This window comes from Bubalus kerabau, chromosome 6 (genome assembly GCF_029407905.1).
Source record: "Bubalus kerabau isolate K-KA32 ecotype Philippines breed swamp buffalo chromosome 6, PCC_UOA_SB_1v2, whole genome shotgun sequence".
NCBI lineage: Eukaryota > Metazoa > Chordata > Mammalia > Artiodactyla > Bovidae > Bubalus > Bubalus kerabau.
The window spans coordinates 87,423,354-87,443,189 of record NC_073629.1 but is presented as its reverse complement, the minus strand read 5'-3'; the positions used below and the strand labels follow the sequence as shown (position 1 = coordinate 87,443,189).

The 19,836-nt window shown below is 44.9% G+C and overlaps 1 long non-coding RNA gene across 2 annotated transcripts; it reads right to left on the bottom strand.

The window, feature by feature from the left end:
* Positions 1–3,181: 3,181 nt before the first annotated feature.
* On the bottom strand, positions 3,182–17,444 carry LOC129655378 (uncharacterized). 2 transcript variants are annotated; one of them, XR_008715956.1, is made up of 3 exons: positions 16,732–17,444; positions 11,965–12,084; positions 3,182–3,460 (listed from the first exon to the last, which is right to left on the bottom strand). It is a non-coding gene; the product is annotated as an uncharacterized LOC129655378 (long non-coding RNA). The 2 variants fall into 2 exon arrangements; XR_008715955.1 differs by lacking the exon at positions 16,732–17,444 and adding an exon at positions 15,443–15,542.
* Between the last annotated feature and the right edge of the window lie 2,392 nt (positions 17,445–19,836).

The window sequence follows — 19,836 nt, the reverse complement described above, 5'->3', positions numbered from 1 at the left end:
TTATTTCTCTTTTTCTTTTCTCGCCAACCTTCAGATACCTCTAATTCTTGACTTCTGTCCTTCATGTTCCTCTCACTTTCCTACACATTCAACTTTTCCTCACTTCCTTTCTGTCCCTCTGAAACCATGACCTTGACAGCATCAGGAGGAAGCACTCAGCACAATCCCTGACGTTGGCCACATTCGATAGTTGGTTGTTGACAGTCTTCTGACCTCTGCTTGCTAGCTGCTCACTCCTTGCTCTTCCTGGTTCCTCACGTCCTCCAAATAGCTTTGCTTCCCATTCCTGCATGACTGGGCCCAAATATCCAGACAAAAAGACAGAGAAGAAGGTGAAAAGAGGACACTTTTCACCCACCCATGGCTTTCTCCAGCTTCCCTTTAACTTTGGCCAGCTGGAGGCATATAAGCCCTATCCGCCACCCCAGGCTGGCAGCTAATACTCATTAGCAGCTGATTAAGGAGTAATTAGTGAGCCCAATCAGGGCCATTAGCATTTCTAAGTTCCCATTTGTTAATCTTATTAATAACTGGCTTGACTGAGGTGCAGAAGCAGTTGGTGTGGGGAGATTCAGCTACAGCTCCCACTGTAGCACATATTAGGAATTCTTGGGGACCTCTGCAGGTCAGATGGTTTCTATCTCTCTGCCTAACCCCCATCCCACTACATGCACACACTATCCACAGGGGTAATAGTTACCAAGAACTCTGAACCTCTTCTGGAGTTCAGAAGCTCAAATATCTCCTTCTAATTAAAAAATAAAAAAAGACTTGGTCAACCTGAAGAGAACAGAAATTTGGAGCTAGACCTGAGTTAGAAACCTGCACTTATTAGTTTGGTGATTTTGAACAAGTCATTTAACCTCTCTATCAGTTTCATTATTGAAAAACACTCTTGTCTTTAGGCAAGACTTTTAATGAATTTTCTAACCAATCAAAAGGGTATTTGATGGTAAAAGATCGATGTTTGTCAGGGTGCAGGGGCAAGAAAGGAGAGGTGAATAGGTGGAGCACAGGGGATTTTTAGGGCAGTAAAACATCAAGACCATCCCCATAGAAAAGAAATGCAAAAAAGCAAAAGGGCTGTCTGGGGAGGCATTACAAATAGCTGTGAAAAGAAGAGAAGCAAAAACCAAAGGAGAAAAGGAAAGATATAAACATCTGAATGCAGAGTTCCAAAGAATAGCAAGAAGAGAAAAGAAAGCCTTCTTCAGTGATCAATGCAAAGAAATAGAGGAAAACAACAGAATGGGATAGACTAGAGAGCTCTTCAAGAAAATCAGAGATAGCAAGTGGACATTTCATGCAAAGATGGGCTCAGTAAAGGACAGAAATGGTATGGACCTAACAGAAGCAGAAGATATTAAGAAGGGATGGCAAGAATACACAGAAGAACTGTACAAAAAAGATCTTCACGACCCAGATAATCATGATGGTGTGATCACTGACCTAGAGCCAGACATCCTGGAATGTGAAGTCAAGTGGCCCTTAGAAAACATCACTATGAACAAAGCTAGTGGAGGTGATAGAATTCCAGTTGAGCTATTCCAAATCCTGAAAGATGAAGCTGTGAAAGTGCTGCACTCAATATGCCAGCAAATTTGGCAAACTCAGCAGTGGCCACAGGACTGGAAAAGGTCAGTTTTCATTCCAATCCCAAAGAAAGGCAATGCCAAAGAATGCTCAAACTACCGCACAATTGCACTCATCTCATACACTAGTAAAGTAATGCTCAAAATTCTCCAAGCCAGGCTTCAGCAATATGTGAACCGTGAACTTCCTGATGTTCAAGCTGATTTTAGAAAAGGCAGAGGAACCAGAGATCAAATTGCCAACATCTGCTGGATCATCGAAAAAGCAAGAGAGTTCCAGAAAAGCATCTATTTCTGCTTTATTGACTATGCCAAAGCCTTTGACTGTGTGGATCACAATAAACTGTGGAAAATTCTGAAAGAGATGGGAATACCAGAGCACTTGATCTGCCTCTTGAGAAACCTATATGCAGGTCAGGAAGCTACAGTTAGAACTGGACATGGAACAATAGACTGGTTCCAAATAGGAAAAGGAGTATGTCAAGGCTGTATATTGTCACCCTGTTTATTTAACTTATATGCAGAGTACATCATGAGAAACACTGGACTGGAAGAAACACAAGCTGGAATCAAGATTGCCAGGAGAAATATCAATAACCTCAGATATGCAGATGACACCACCCTTATGGCAGAAAATGAAGAGGAACTAAAATGCCTCTTGATGAAAGTGAAAGTGGAGAGTGAAAAAGTTGGCTTAAAGCTCAACAATCAGAAAACCAAGATCATGGCATCCGGTCCCATCACTTCATGGGAAATAGATGGGGAAACAGTGGAAACAGTGTCAGACTTTATTTTTTGGGGCTCCAAAATCACTGCAGATGGTGGCTGCAGCCATGAAATTAAAAGACACTTACTCCTTGGAAGGAAAGTTATGACCAGCCTAGATAGTATATTCAAAAGCAGAGACATTACTTTGCCAACAAAGGTTCGTCTAGTCAAGGCTATGGTTTTTCCTGTGGTCATGTATGGATGTGAGAGTTGGACTGTGAAGAAGGCTGAACGTTGAAGAATTGATGCTTTTGAACTGTGGTGTTGGAGAAGACTCTTGAGAGTCCCTTGGACTGCAAGGAGATCCAACCAGTCCATTCTGAAGGAGATCAGCCCTGGGATTTCTTTGGAAGGAATGATGTTAAAGCTGAAACTCCAGTATTTTGGCCACCTGATGCAAAGAGTTGACTCATTGGAAAAGACTCTGATGCTGGGAGGGATTGGGGGCAGGAGGAGAAGGGGACGATAGAGGATGAGATGGCTGGATGGCATCACTGACTCAATGGACGTGAGTCTGAGTGAACTCCGGGAGTTGGTGATGGACAGGGAGGCCTGGTGTGCTGCGATTCATGGAGTCACAAAGAGTTGGACACGACTGAGCAACTGATCTGATTTGAAAACTATTCTGTGTAATACTGTAATGGCTAATACATGACATTATGTATTTGTCAAAACACATAGGGTGTACAACATAAAGTGAGCCCTAGTATAAACTATGGACTTGGGTTTAAAATATTGTAATATTGGTTCATCAACCGTAACCAATGTACCACACTAATGGAAGGTGTCCATGTTAAAAGATAAGCTAGGGCATGTTAAAATTTTTAAGTTTATTTGAGCAAACATCTATTTCAATAGGGCAGCACCAAACTGGAAATGGTTTGGAGGGCTCCAGTAATAGGAGTGGGGGCATAGAGGGCTTCTAGACTTTAACAGTAGAGAAGACAATGGCACCCCACTCCAGTGTTCTTGCCTGGAGAATCCCAGGGACAGGGAGGCCTGGTGGGCTGCCGTCTATGGGGTCGCACAGAGTCGGACACGACTGAAGCGACTTAGCAGCAGCAGCAGCAGCAGCAGTAACAGACTTTAGCAGAAAAGACCTAGAAGCAAAGCAAAGGAATCATCTGATTGGCTACAGCTTTAGTGGTTGCCTTATTTGGAGAAACCTAGTTGGCCGTGTGTGATCAGTGGTCTTCATGTTCCACATTCTTAGCCTTGAGGCATTTATAGGTTAGGTTTGGGTTTGCTTAAGTAGGCAGCAACAGCATAGAAAACAACCTCCATCTTATGAGCTCTTTGTTTAATTAACTGAACATTAATAACAGGGGAAAGTCTGTATAGAGATGAAGCACATGAGAACTCTACCTTCTGCTCTATTTTGCTGTAAACCTAAAACTTCTCTTTAAAATATCTATTTTTATTATTTTTTTAAAGAGAGTTTTTGACTGGGTATCCTTTACCTGGAGTTGCCCCAGACAGTATTGTTGAATGTTCATGTATATATGAATCACCCATAGGGACTATGTCAGTCCCGAGTGGGGCCTGAGAATCTGCATTTATAATAAGCAGGGCTGTTGGTCCATGACCCTACTTGGAGGTGCAAGGCTCCAGACTGAGGTGATAACTAAGTAAAGGAACTGGGAAATAACAGGTGCTCAACAAAGTGGGACAAATATTAATATTGTTCCCTACTTTGCCATACGTTAGGTCTGGAGAGGACCCAACAGCTGGCTACAAACTTCAGGGATTCGGCATTCAAGTAACAGCTGAGTCCAGGGATTCCCTGCTGAACCAGTCGTGCTTTCACTACCTGGGGCCTGGGGGCAGCCCCTGGTCAGGAACTAGGATCTTGCAAGTCGTTTAGTGTGGTCAGAAAAGAAAAGAAAAGAAAATACTGAGTCTATTTAGGAAAAGAATTGTCATATAAAATATAGAGCATCCAGTTATACTGGAATTTCAGGTAAGTAACAATTCTTAATATAAATTCACCCTGTGTAAGTATGTTCCTGAAGAACCAACTTAATCAGGAAAATGCTTCTCTTCTGTCACTTTCTTATCCACTTACTACTTGTGAGCATGTGGCCAGCACTGATGAGTAGAGCTGAGTGTGTACAGGTGCACCAACACTCATCTCTACCAAGTCGCTGCTAGCACAGTGCCCCTGACTTGGTGTGCATGCTCAGTTGCTCAGTCACATGTGACTCTCTGCGACCCCATGGACTGAAGCCTGCCAGGCTTCTCTGTCCATGGGACTCCCCAGGCAAGAATACAAAGTGAGTTGCCATTTCCTCATCCAGGGGATCTTCCCCACCCAGGACTAAACCCATGTCTCCTGTATTAGCAGCCAGATTCTTTACCACTGAGCCACCAGGGAAGCCTGCACCCAGCTTTACTAAACACATCTTTGAGCTCAATGTTCCTCAGTCATGCATACACAAATCACCTGCTGTTACTGCTGCTGCTAAGTTGCTTCAGTCGTGTCCGACTCTGTGCGACCCCATAGACGGCAGCCCACCAGGCTTCCCTGTCCCTGGGATTCTCCAGGCAAGAACACTGGAGTGGGTTGCCATTTCCTTCTCCAATGCATGAAAGTGAAAAGTGAAAGTGAAGTTGCTCAGTTGTGTCCAACTCTTCGCGACCCCATGGATTGCAGCCTACCAGGTTCCTCCATCCATGGGATTTTCCAGGCAAGAGTACTGGAGTGGGGTGCCATTGCCTTCTCCACACAAATCACCTGGGATCTTGTTAAAACACACATTCTGATTCAATAGGTTTGTGGTTGTACATGTCTAATAAGCACCAGGTGACGCTGATGCCCCTGGTCTGTGGACCGCACTTTTAAATAACAAGGGTTTAGATCTCCTTTTTCTGGGATTCGATGACATGAGGAGAGGAAAGCAAATAATCCAAAGTCATAGGTTGTATCATCCTCACTATATAGTTGAGGAACTAAAGCCTTCAGTGAAGTGGACATTTTCAGGGCTGGGGAGTGAGAGAGGGAGATGGGGAGAGAGGAGGAGGGAGAAAGAGAGAAAGAGCACCTTACCAGGATGGGGTCTGGGTCTGCCCTGCTGTGCTATGCCAGCTCTGCAGGAGGGAGAAGACCTGGGCATCCATCCCTCTTTAGTCTTTCATAGGCTGTATGATCTTGGGAAAGTTATCTGGCTTCTCTGCATCTCAGCTATATCAACTATGAGAAGGGAGGGTGATGACCACTGCCTTGCAGAGGTTCCCATGAGAGGCAAAGGGGAGGGAGGCTCTGTGACAAAATCTTAGATTCTGTAACATGATACAAATGCTAGTTTTTATTTGTTCTAATTCCTGAGACAGCTTGTTAAAAGATTGTTAGAAGTGCTTCACATATGTTAATGATTCATTCCTGACAATGGCCCTTACAATGGGAGATGCTGCTGCTAAGTTACTTCAGTCGTGTCTGACTCTATGCAACCCCATAGATGTCAGCCCACCAGGCTCCCCCACCACTGGGATTCTCCAGGCAAGAACACTGGAGTGGGGTGCCATTGTCTTCTCCACAATGGGAGGTAAGGAGGATCATTTTTAGCCCCAGTGCTTTTGAACTGTGGTGTTGGAGAAGACTCTTGAGAGTCCCTTGGACTGCAAGGAGATCCAACCAGTCCATTCTGAAGGAGATCAGCCCTGGGATTTCTTTGGAAGGAATGATGCTAAAGCTGAAACTCCAGTACTTTGGCTACCTCATGTGAAGAGTTGACTCATCGGAAAAGACTCTGATGCTGGGAGGGATTGGGGGCAGGAGGAGAAGGGGATGACAGAGGATGAGATGGCTGATGGCATCACTGACTCGATGGACATGAGTCTGAGTGAACTCCGGGAGTTGATGATGGACAGGGAGGCCTGGCGTGCTGCGATTCATGGGGTCGCAAAGAGTCGGGCACGACTGAGCGACTGAACTGAACTGAACTGAACTGAACAGTAAAGGAAACAACTGAGGCACAAAGAGGTTAAGTAAAGCGGCCAAGGCTGAGAACTAGAGGCAGGGTTCAGGCACTGGCCATCTAGCTTCATAGTCCATGCTCTTCATCTCTATATTGATATATTGCTTCTCTGCAGGTAGAAGCCCATCTCTTCATCTGCTGGTTTCATAGATAGAAAATTGAGGTTCAGCAAAGTTAAGTGATTTTCCAGTGGTCACAGAGCAAGACTGTACACACATGAACCACACAGAATCTTTGCACTCTTTCCAAAGCAACTGCCTGGTCCCAAGTGGGCCCCACCTCTCTGTCTTACAGGAATCCATGGAAGCTTCTCAAAGGTGGGGTTGTTGTTATTCAGTTGCTCAGTCATGTCTGACTCTTTATGACCCCATGGACTGCAGCACACCAGGCTTCCCTGCCCTTCACCATCTCCCAGAGTTTGCTCAAAGTCATATCTATTGAGTCAAAGATGCTATCCAAAAAAAAAAAAAAAAAAAGATGCTATCCAACCATCTCATCCTCTGTCATCCACTTCTCCTCCTACCCAGCATCAGCAGGGTCTTTTCCAATGAGTTGGCTCTTTGCATCAGGTGGCCAAAGTATTAGAGCTTCAGCATCAGTCCTTCCAATGACTATTCAGGGTTGATTTCCTTTAGGATTGACTGGTTTGATCTCCTTGCGGTCCAAGGGACTCTCAAGAGTCTTCTCTAGTACCACAGTTTGAAAACATCAGGTCTTCAGTGTTCAGCCTTCTTTATGGTCCAACTCTTACATCTGTACATGACTACTGGAAAAACTGTAACTTTGACTGTATGGATCTTTGTTGGCAAATTGATGTCTCTGCTTTATAATACGCTGTCTAGGTTTGTCATGGCTTTCCTTCCAAGGAGCAAGTGTCATTTAATTTCAAGTGGGGAAATAGTCCTAAATATTGTGTTCTGAGGAGGAGAGTGGAGGGGACCAAAAGAATCTTTCAACTCCCTTCCAGTAAGGCCAAGTGAGTGAGACCATGTCAGCCCCCTGACCCACTTCTTTATATTTCCAGGCCATTATCCTCCAGTGAGACCCTAGAACTCATCAGTGTTGGGCAGAGACATACTAAGATGAAATGGCTTCTTGACCTGAAGTGAGCAACATGCCACTGTGTAACAGATGTAGCCCAGAAGTCTAGGATCAAAGTCTGGCTGGCTACATGGACTCAATAGTGATAATTTAAAGACAGTTTGGTAGGAAGGGCTGCATGGGCCATGGAATTTGGAAACAAATTTCTGGTTCCACCATTTTCTGACTGACAATAGGCCAAATTTATCAGCTAAGGGAGTGTCAGTTTCCCCCTCTAGAAAATGAGGATGATAACAGTGTTGCTATGAGAACAAAAGTCATCATGGATGTGGAAGCACACTGCTAACTCCAAACAGCTGTACCTTTATTAACCATGATTATTATGTTTGAGTCCAACCTTTCCATTTCTCAGTAGAGGATGGCTAGAGCATCACTAGTTCCCATAACAAATGATCACATCACTCTTTCTCCCTAGCACACTGCAAGACTGTGTTCAGGCCTGGCTGCCCATGCTCTACATGGGACATCCCTCCCTGTTTCCCCACTTGGGGAAATTCTTCTTGTGCCCCAAGACTCAGTTCAGATGCTGCCTCCTTTGTGACACCCTCTCTCAGCTGGAATTATTAATAATCACTTCTTTCTCTGTGCATCTACACTATTTTGTTTTTATCTAGAGTGAATGAATATATTAATATTTGGGATTAGATCCCTGAGGTAGAATGCTATTTCTTCTACTAATTCCGAGACCATGAAAAAATGATTTATTGTCTGAGCCTCGGTCTCCTCTCCACTTTTGTAAAATGGAGATAGGAAACACACTTGAAAACCATTGCCAGGCCTATGGTATGCCCATACAAATTTACCTCTTTGTGACTCAGGACCCACCTGGGATTTGATGCAATCTGTCCCATATCTCATTGGAAACAGGATCCCAGATGTCTGACCTGCACCTTCATAATAACAAAGTGTGTAATCTAATGATCCAGCTCATGAGGCGACCAGAGGCTTGAACTCAGAGTCTTACCTTATGTGGTAAGCACACAGCATTGCAGTAGGAGACCAGCAAAACTTGTTTCTCAAGTGATGAGGATTTCCCCTGCCTGGCAAACTTTCCTTCAACTCTGATGGTATTCATAGTTATGTTGACTTATCTCACAGGGCATGGTGGAGCTTAAATGAGTTTAGAACAGTGTCTGGTATGGTAGCTAGCGAGCTATAGTAGTACTGCTATAGTGTTAGGTAATCACATACTTCTGTTTTCCCTAGAGGTTCTGAGTGTTTTGAGAGTAGGGCATGTCTTACTCACCTCCCACAGCCCCAGCACATGGTTCCTGGTACAAGAATGAAAATGAATATGAGGGTGATTTATAAATGATGAAGGACCTTACAAGTAGAACTTGTGATTATTCAATAGATATTGCTAGAATTGAACTGAATTGAACCCCTCTCTGGTCATGAGGACACAGGGGAGAGAAAGCTCAGGGATGAGTGTTTCTGAAGTTAGGTCTAGAACTCAACGAGAACTGGACCTGCAGAAAAGGTGAAGGGTTTTGATCAACTGGATCCATGGGATGGCAGATGAGGGAGCAAAAGCTGCCTGCTAGAGCCCAGAGCTGCCTAGGTTTGGGCTGGGACTCAGGGCTGAAGTGGTGGGGTAGAGATGAGCAGATGGATCTTGATGTATTTCCTCGATCATCTCCAGGATGAGAGATGCATACACCAGTCATGCAGCCCCTAGAATTCCCCCCGCAGGGAGTGGTAGCTGTGCTTGCTCACGTGAGAATAGCGTGGCCAAAATAGGATCCCCCTCCCCTTCCTATGAATGAAGAGAAAAAGAGCTTCCCAACAGCCCTCTGGTGGCCCATCAGAGCTCAGAAAGCTCAGTCAAACCACTGAAGTGGTGGTGTGATCTCAGCAGTGCACTTAAAGTCTGTGCTTCAGAGTCTTGTGTCCTTAAATAGAGGATAATAATGTCCACTGTGGGTACCTTGAAGATCTTTGAGGGGGTTATATATTGAAAAACATAGTATATTAAAGATAAATTTACTAGCATCTATTACCAAAGTAAGATACAGGATACATAAAGCAGATACCGATCCTACAGATCCTACCCACAAGGAGCTCATGTTAGTAAGGGAAGAGAGAGAAAGAGACAGAATTACCACACTGTGTGATACAATACAGAATTATCAGATGTGGAATAATAGTTGCTAACAATATTTGCATGACAGTCATATCCAAGTACATTACATTAGTATTACTGTACAATAATGACATGCTATTTCATTAGTATTATTATTTTTATAACAACCCCAAGAGGCAGTTATTGTTACCCACTTGTACAGATAAGGAATCCAAGGCGTAGATTCACAACTGACCATGGTTTGCAAAGCAATGAGTGCCAGAGAAAGGGTCCAGATGCAGGCATGCTGACCTCAGTCCAGGGCTGAGTTACTGCCCCTCAGTGACACAGGCCTCTAGGCCACAGAGGAGGCTCCGGGGGCCCTGCCTCTCTCCTCCTTCATCATGCAGTCCACTAATGCTTATTGATTCTACTCTTTCAGACACTGCCTTGGAAAATCAACACCAAAAAAAGCAGAAGCATGGGTCTGCCTTTGCATTGTAGACATTCTAGAGGGAGTAACTTGTAGCCACCTTGGATTTCTAAAGGCCAAACACGTAGCCACCTTGAATGCAGGCACTGTGCTAAGCGCATTACAAACATTATTTAATCTTGGAGACTCTCCTACAAGGTCCCGTCATTAGCCTCATTTTACAAATGAGGAAACAGAGACAAGAAATGAGACAGTTTGCCCAAGGTCCCATAGTGAACGAATTCCTAAGTGAGGATCTGAACTCCAGTGTCTGACACGAGAGTCAGATCCCTAAGCACAGGGTCTATCTGATCTAAGCACAGGGTCTATCTGATCTAAGCATCAGGTCTATCTGACACCTAAGGACCCACTGGGTACTGTGATGGTAAAGTGTGAGGGATGGGAGAAAATCTTATTACCATGAAAAGACTGGAGACAGCCTCTCTGAGAGATGATGTGACATTTAGTCCAAAGCTGGAATGATGGAAAGTTCTAGCAGCTGGGAACTGTGTTAGGTGTAAATAACCCTACTTCCCCCATCATCTCCAGGAGCTCACACTCTCACAGCAAAAAGAAAGACAATGCAGGATTGACCTCTTTCCTATGTTCCAAATGAACCAGGAGAAAGAGCTTAATTGGTGGGGAGGAGAGGGTTGTCAAGTCCTAGAAGAGGAAATGGCATTTGACTTTGAAGAAGGAGCAGGATTCCAGATGGAGAGAAGTGGGGAGAATCTTCTAGACAGGGGGCAGTACATAAGCAAAGACATGGAGAGAACTGTAGTTCAAAGACCGAGAATAGCTGAGTTCACAGAGAACCTTAATTGCCATGCTAAGGAGCTTTGCCTGGATGGAGGAGGCTGTGTTGAGAGGCCAGATCATAGACTCTGGAGACCCAGAGCAAGTACCTGCTGTGTGTTAGGCAGTGCTTGGGTGAAGAGGCTATGATGCGTCAACAGCAAGGTCAGGGAGCAGAGACAGGCTGGGTGAGGAGAAAAGGTTCTTTGAATCAGCTTGGCAAGTTTAGCATAGTCTTATTTGTCAGACAACCCTGCTGATGCTTTGGGAAAAGTCACCAGTGATTTCTGAATGAAGCTCTGAACATGCTTCTCAAGGGTGAGGGTGGTGAGACAGCAGACTCCAGGAAGGAGGGACTAAACTCCTGAACACTCTTATGTGCCCAGCCTGGGCAGCTGAACATCTGTAGGATGGTCTCAGAAAGGGCCCTTGACCCTAATCATGCTGAAAGCAGGTTGGAATCAGACAGATCTCAGTTCTTCCTTTTTTTCTTTTCTATGTTTTGGTTTCCTCTCTGTAACATAGGGATGACAGTTATACCTATTCCACTGGATTATAGAAGATAAATCATTTCTTATTTTTGTGAAAAATGAAATAAGTCAGGAAGGCATTTAGCACAGTGCCTGGCACAGAGTAAGTGCTCAGTAAAAAGAGATTATGGGTAAGAAAAAATAAATAAAAAACGTTTCTGTAGTAATGGGCCTGTAGGAAGAAGGAAGAAAACAAATGGATGAAACCCTTTAAATCCAGACCATCAGTAAAAGTGATTTGCCTAGTCAAATCCACAAGTCTTAGAGTTGGTTAACTCATTTCCCTAAAGAGGGGATGCAAATGAGGTTCTCTCTCTCTGGGGACTACATTTCTCTTTCCTTCCCCTTCTTCTTCCCCAAAGAAAACTGTTCTTGAGGGGAAGGAACCTCAAGTCTGCTTGAGTAACTGCTAAGTGCAGGGCCCTTTATGAAGATCTTAATATCTACCCAATGCCTCAGTTGGGAAGTAAATTCTATTAACTCTATTTTATGAAGGAGGAACCAAGACTCAGGTTCAGTGCTACACCTACATCTGCCCAATATCAGCTAACATGCCACACTCTTTCATGATGGATCTTAGATTCAGACCCACCTCCACTGAACCAACATCAAAGCTTTGATAGCTCCTTCAGATCACATGAGGCCCTCCCTGGGTCTGATCGGTACTCACCACCCAGCTTCTGCGATGACACCACTCAGCACCAGACAGCCTTGCAAGCATTTCACCACCGAGCACAGAATCATTTTCCCACAAGCTAGGTGGTTCAGTTGTAGTAGCTCCGCTTCAGCTCTGAGAGGAGGTAACTGAGTTAATTATTTGAGCTGAGAGCCCCTGGGTTGTATCAGCTAAGATAATGATCACAGTCAGTAGCTGCCAGCCCCAAGCAGAGCTGAAACACTAGCACTCAATTGCTTATTAACATGATTTGGATAATTTTCTCAACAGCCCTCCAGTGGAACCGCTAAAGAATAAAATTGTAAAAGCCCATCAGTTCAGATGCCCAGCTACCCCCTTATTTTTTCTTTCCCCAGTAGTAGAGAAATCCCATGGACAGAGGAACCTGGCAGGCTACAGTCCATGGGGTCGCAACATGGACTTAGTTGCCACTTAGCGATTAAACAATGAGAAAGAGAGATCTGCATTGCACATCTGGCTGGGACAGTCACTTGTTGGGTGATCCTAGCTGATAATGCCCCTTCTCTAGACCTCCTGGTAAAAATGAGATGGAATACCACATGTGATTCATGAGTTGCTTCAAGGACTAAACCGATAAGGCCTGCTGGGGCTTAGGTGGTGCTGATGAGGGAGGAAAGGAGGGAAGGAAGAAGGAGGTTTATTGAGAGTCTGTTGGGTGGCAGAAGGGCTTCACTGGTAGCTCAGCTGGTAAAGGCGCTGCCTGCAATGCAAGAGACCCTGGTTTGATTCCCAGGTTGGGAAGACACCCTGGAGATGGGAGCAGCTACCCACTCCAGTATTTTTGCTCCCCTGTTGGCTCAGCTGGTGAAGAATCTGCCTGCGCTGCAGGAGACCTGGGTTTGAGCCCTGGGTTGGAAATATCCCCTGGAGAAGGGAGCAGCTACCCACTCTAGTATTCTGGCCTGGAGAATTCTTTGTGACTCTTTGAGTCATCAAGAGTCAGACACGATTGAACAACTTTCATTTTCACTGGATGGCAGAAAATGCATAGACAAAATTTTATTTGAGCCTCACAACAATCCTATGAGATAGTCTCATCCTCATTTTACAGATGAGGAAACTGAGTCAGAGAGCTTTATTTAAAGTTGAACAGCTGGTAAAAGCAATGATTCAGGCCAAATCTGGGTGACCGCAGAGCCTGGCCTGCCTCTCCCTTTCCCTTTCATTCTCTCTCTCTGCCTCTCTTTCAGTCTCCATCTCTGTCTCTCTTTCAGTCTCCATCTCTCTCTGTTACTGTCTCTCTCTGTGCATCACTCTTTCTCTGTATCTCTGTCTCCCTGTCTCTCCCTGTGTCTCTCTTCATTCACTCCTTTTAACCTTCTCTGTTTCACTCTCACTTGCCCCCTCTTCATCCTCTCTTTCATTCTCACTCTTTTTTTCTCACTCTCTTTTATTTTTGATCTCTTCCAGTCCATGCTACTTCTAGAAATAGGCAACCAAGGGAAAAACTGGACAAAGATACGGCAGCCAGAGCAATGATGAAAGGTCTGGGACCAAGAAGGGAAATTTTAGAGAGTGATTTGGGTTTGGGTTAGGAAGAAAAAATCCTCTATGGATTTTCATATCGAGGGTCAAGGCCAAACCCAAGGCAAAATCCAGCCTCTAAAATACCTCCAGGAAGTGAGACCTCCAGGAAGTGAAGCTCCAGGTGGCTCAGTGATTAAAAAAAAAAAAAAAAATTCACCTGCCAATGCAGAAGAAGCAAGATACCTGGGTTCAATCCCCTGGGGGAGGAAATGGCAACCCATTCCAGTATTCTTGCCTGGAGAATCCCATGGACAGAGGAGGCTGGCGGGCTGCAGTCCATGGGGTCGCAGAGTCAGACATAACTGAGCACAAGAAGAAAAAGCACCACTTTTTTTTCCATCCCTGTTTCATAGGTTAGGTTCACATCTCACCTAGGTACTGGGTTCAAATTTCTACTCCCACCATTTTAGCATGGAGACTTTGGATCAACGCTTCATCAACGCTTCAGATGCTCTAAGCCTCAGTGTCCTCACCTGTAAAATGGGCATCATAGAACCCTCCCTGCCTCCGAGATCTAGGTGAGGATTAGAGGCAGTGCTCTGCACCCCACCAGGCACCCAGCAAATGCTCAGCAGGAGGAGTTTGGCTACTGTCAAAACCCAGAATAAAGCTATGTCCCTGGTTTCCTCCAAACTCTTTGCTCCGACACGTAGGTCTTTTGTACATGTGAACTTTTCCCATGGTTCACTTTCTGCAGGCTTCCCATGGTGATCTGGCCCTTTTAACTACAGTGGTGTCAAGGCATCTTTGTGAATCAGCCATCAAGTGTAGGCTGCTTGACATGACTGTGGGGTTATTTACAAGTGACTAATTTTTGGAGGTGCGATTTCGTACCCTCCCACCCGTGGCACTGTGACTGCGTATAATTAGTGCTGATGAGTTTACTGAGGGGCTCATTAACATGTCGGTATTAATATCCATATGAATACTTTCAACAAAACCTTTTGTTCTTGGAGGAGGGGGTGTGGGAGGTAGTTACAGGAACCATCCTGCTTTTCCAAATTTAATTGTCTAAATACAGTGCTGTCTCAGCAATTTAGGACATTTTTTTCACTCTCTTTCTCTCACAGGGCTCTGCCAAAAGCCTACTTTGGCAACAGGAATGATTAGTTTGTGTTTCAATAAACTTGCTCCCTCAGAGTCACTTTATCCCAGCAGGGCACAGGGAGTTGAAATGTGCTTTCCATAACCAGTTTGAACTGTTATTTATTAGAGACGAGTCCAGAGCAGGAGTTGTGGGAGTTTGGATGAAGAGGAGCTTAATAGCTCACAGGTGAGTCATCTTTCTTTTAGTTGATACACTGGGTTCCCCACAAATGTCAGGGTCAGAGTCTCCCTAAAGACAGACCCACCCCCCCTTTTCACCGTCTGCTGAATTAACAATTGCTAACATTGCTTTGAGAGGCACAGTGCAAAACTTTGCTAAGTTAATCTTCATAGTAACATACAGAAGAAAGAACTATTGTCCGCAGTCTCGTTTTGCAGATGGGGAAACCGAGTCTCAGAAAAATGAAGTCATTTGCCCAAGTTCACAAAGAAATCAAGTGGCAGCTTCAGTATGGGAATCCGGGTTTGTCTGATTACAAAGCCTAAGGTCGTAACCACAGTCCTCAGCTGTTTACAGCAGTTTGAGGATTCCTGGCACCCTACTCTCAGGCTTGCACAGGGTCATAGAATTTTATAACTGGGACATCTTGATTTGCCTGAGAATGTGGGAGCTCTTGTGACATGGGACATCCAGTTTTAAGACTGGGGCAGTCCCAGTCAAACCAAGATGAGTTGGTCATATCCTCAGGCTGGAAGCTTGGCCAAACTGTCAGAGATAAAAGCACAAAAGCTTCCAGACTTACTTGAGGCACTCTTATTATCTCTTCCTCTTTAAGTGTGTAGATGAACAAAGCAAGGGAGAGGGGAAATGACTTACCCAAGTCACACGGCTCCTTAGTAGACAGAGCACGAAGTGGACAACAAATCTTGGGACTCTCCTGCCTTTTTTTTTCCTTCCAATAAGTGAAGCTGTGAAATTTAAGTCTATGAGCATTTTATTGACCTCTTACTGTGTGAGCAGCTGGGCTGTGGGTTAGCAAAAACCCAGGAGAAATGTCCAATAGAACCTTCCATGATGGGGGAAATGCTCTAAATCTGTACTATCCAATGTGGTAGTCACTAGCCATATGTGGCTAGTATGACTAAGAAAGTGAATTTTTAACTTAATAGCCACATATGGCAAGTAGCTACTGTGTAGTACAGGTCTAACAGATATGATTAGTATTTCAGAGGCATTTTCTTTCTCTAAGAGAACAGATTCTATAGTGGGCTCACTCTTAAAGGTGAAAAAGAATTTTTTTTAAATAGAAGGACTACTATATATAAAATAAACAACAAAGACCTACTATATAGCACAGGGAATTATATTCAATATCTTCTAATAATAACCTGTAATGAAAAAGAATTTGAAAAATAATAGATGTGTATATGTAAATAATGAAACATTTTGCTCTATACCTGTAAAATGGAAAATCAACTACATTTTAGTGAAAAATTAAAAGCTAAAAAAGGAGAGGGGAAGATGGGAACAGAAAGGAAGTACCATTTGCAGGTGGTATACTAGGTACCAGATTTCCCAGATGGTGCTAGTGTTAAAGAATCCACCTGCCAATGCAGGAGATGCAAGAGACTCAAGTTCAGTTCCTGGGTCAGTAAGATGCCCTAGAGAAGGAAATGGCAACCCATTCTAGTATTCTTGCCTGGAAAATTCCATGGACAGAGGAGCCTGAAGACTAGAGTCCATGGGGTTGCAAAGAGGGGAACACGATAAGCAACTGAGCGCACACACACACACAAACACTGGGTACCAGGGCTGAAGTAAGCATTAGCTCACTTATTCTGGAGGTCTGTGCCCACAATTCTGCACGTCTAACAAATGGCACCCCACTCCAGTACTCTTGCCTGCAGAATCCCAGGGATGGCGGAGCCTGGTGGGCTGCTGTCTATGGTGTCGCACAGAGTCAGACACGACTGACATGACTTAGCAGCAGCAGCAGCAACAAACTTCCAGGTGATTCTAATGCTGCTGGTTCAGGGACCACACTTTGGGCAGAAAACCCTGCCTCTCTTAAAAAAACAAAACTTCCTTCCTTCCTTCCACTGTCAAGAAACGCTTATTAGATACCTACAGAGAGGAGAAGACATTACAAGTTATATAAGACTTACAAAAGCTCTGAGAAAGAGTTTCCTTGACTTGAAAGAGGACATCCTCATCATGGAAGATTTGAGGGGCTCCTGCTCAGATGAGCTTCATCCAATAGCCAATCAGATAACATTTTTGTCAGATGGTACACAACCAACCAGGAAAAGGTTTTGAATGAGAAGGGGAGAGGCACAGAGAATGCGTGCTTTCGAATGAGGTTGATTTGGAGAGGGATTCCAATTCTGCTTCTGACCAGCAATGTGACCTATTGCAAACAGCCATCATTCACCTCCCTGAGCCTCCGTTCTCACCCTTGCCCTGTTGCAGAAACCAGTACTTGGGAAACCAAGCACCACACTCGGAGAGTTGGAGAACTCAGGTTTATTATGCCAGCAGGCCCAGAGAAGTTAACACTCCAAGCTCTGAGCCCTGAACAAAGGGATTACAGAGTTTTTATAGACAGACTGTAGTGGGCAACACTTGCTGTTAATAGGCTGGTTTAAGCTAAGGGGTTTTGCATGCACGGGAACAATGGTCAAGATGGGGAGGTGGATGCCTGACCTGGACAGGCATGATTAAGCAGGTTTGTAGGGGCTGGGTGATTGCAAAGAACAGGACAAGGGTGAGTGAGATAAACTCCAGTTCCCAGTATTGAAAGTCCCCACTTTCTGAGACTACGTGACCTGCGTGATCTAGATTTTGCAAGGGGCAAGCTAACTTACAGAGGCAGAAGGAGAAGGAGGTTATGTAAAATTTTAACTTTTCCTTTTCAGCCCCTGCTGAAAAGGAGGTTGCAATTCATGGGAATAGAGGTGGTATAAGAGAAATCATGTGTAAAGTGCTTGACCAAGTACATACTTAACAAATGATGGTTTCCTCTCTCCCTCTTTCTCACCCATCCTTTTTTCTTATCTCTTTTTGGGAAGGCTCTTCCAAAAGCAACTCTGAGCAGAAGAGACAATGATCAGGTTAGTCCATCTAGACTGTATCCCAGTCGGCTACTTTCAGCTCTGAGCTTGAGCCAGGTTGGGAGTTCCATAGGGAAGGCCAGGAACCTTGTTACTTCTGCTTTGTACCTGGGAACCACCAGAGAAATGTCCTCTTCCCCATCTTTTCTCTGCATAGCTGAATAGACTGGAGAGAGAGAGAGAGAGAGAGAGAGAAACACGCCTAATCACTAAAATGTGTCTGAGCTGAAATCCAAATAAATTTAGTTTAAAAAAATTAAGTATGTGATTTCCTTGACAGGAAGCAGAGTTCACGTGAAGGACCCATGTTTTAAATGATGGTGATGATATTTTTGTTCTGTACCTCAGAAGAGTGTTAGAGGCAAGACTAGAATGTTAATCTGAGATGAGTGCAACTTTCTTCAGCAACCGTATCTAGGGAGGATTGCTGACCCAGCACTCACATCCAGCTGCTCATCTGCCCCACAAGCTTAGTGCTTAGGGCGAGGGGAGCCTCTTCACCAGGGTCCCTCAGACTCCCAGCCCACTGACTTGTCCTGCGAATCATTCTAACACTCTAGGTTATCTATTTCCTGTCGGAGCCACTTACTGAACTGTGAGCTTCTGGGTTAGCTGTGTACAAAGCTTTCTGGTGGCTCAGTGGTTAAGAATTCACCTGCCAATGCAAGAGACGCAGGTTCTATCCCTGGGTGGGGAAGATCCCCTGGAGGTGGAAATGGCAACCTACTCCAATATTCTTACCTGGGAAATCTCATGCACAGAGAAGCCTGGTGGGCTACAGTGCATGGGGTCACAAAAAAGTCAGACAGGACTTAGTGACTAAACAGCAACGCCATCCCTAGCTGCATTTGAAATGTACTTAAATTTCAATAAGCATTCAAATGTGTTGATTTGTTTATTGTTTTGATAATCCCTATGGTGGTAGATTAGGCTTCCCAGGTGGCTCAAGAGGTAAAGAATTTGCTTACAAATACAGGTTTGATCCCTGGTTTAGAAAGATCCCCTGGGGAAGAAAATGGCAACCTCTCCAGGATTCTTGCGTGGGAGAATCCCATGAACAGAGGAGCCTGGAGGGCTAGAGTCCAAGGGGGTCACAAAGATTCAGATACAACTGATGACTGAGAAGGCACACATGAGGGCAGATTGCAATATTGATTCCAGTTCTTCAACCCACACTATCCTCTGTCTCTGCCATGGCTAAGTTCCTGCCATGTCCCTCCTCCCCCCCAACACACACACAGACTTTCTGATGCTGTAGGTCTGGGGTGACACCGGAAACATCTCAGCTATAAAAAAAGAGCTTAAGAAAAATCTCCAAATCATGCATTCTTCTTTTTAATACCAAAGGAAAAAGGAAAGAAGACCTGTTCTGATAAGACCCCTATTTATTTTCCTTCTTTAACTGTGCAAAGAAGACTAGATTAAGATGAAAGTTGTAAAGAGGCCACCCAGAAAGACAGCTGAGCTTTTATCCATTACTCAGCCTGCTTCTGATAAAGGATTGCCCTGCAGCCTGTGAGTAGAAATGGTTTCTCTTCTCAGGCCCTGTTGGACCCAGATGCTCCTGGGTCTTTTCAGGGTCCAGAGTCTGCATTGGGGGCTTTGAGATCCTGAGCTTCAGTGGCTTTCCTCTCCTCCCTCCCTCCCTCCTTCCTTCCTTCTCTCCTGGCAGAGACTGTATCCTGTTGCTCTGAGCAAGCCCAAGAGAAAGGCCCGTGGCAAGTGACTGTGCTGGGAAGGAAGACAAATGAGTCCCTTTTCTGCAGGGCTCCTGGCATCCTGTGGGAGGAAGGAAAGGACAATGCTTTGAGGGAGCTGGCTCTGCTGACCCCCTCCTGGCGGACTCTCCCCTCCCCTTTCCGGTGCCTCGGGTTTGTCAGCCCCAAAGCCTGCACTTCCTGAGTAATCATTAGATGCATGCATGAGGTATGTGGTTCCCCAGGCCCTGGGCAGATTCCTGGCCCAGCCTCAAGGAGCACAGTGCAGACCATCCTGGGCTGGGACCCTGAAACACAAGCGTCTTGGCTGCTTCTCTCTCCCTGCCACCATGGCTACTGCCAGATCACTGCACATCCCTGGGCCTCCATTTGGCATGTTTAGCAGTGCCTTCTGTGTGCCTGAAATGGCCATCTGTATCAGCACTTCCTGAGCCTCGGGGGC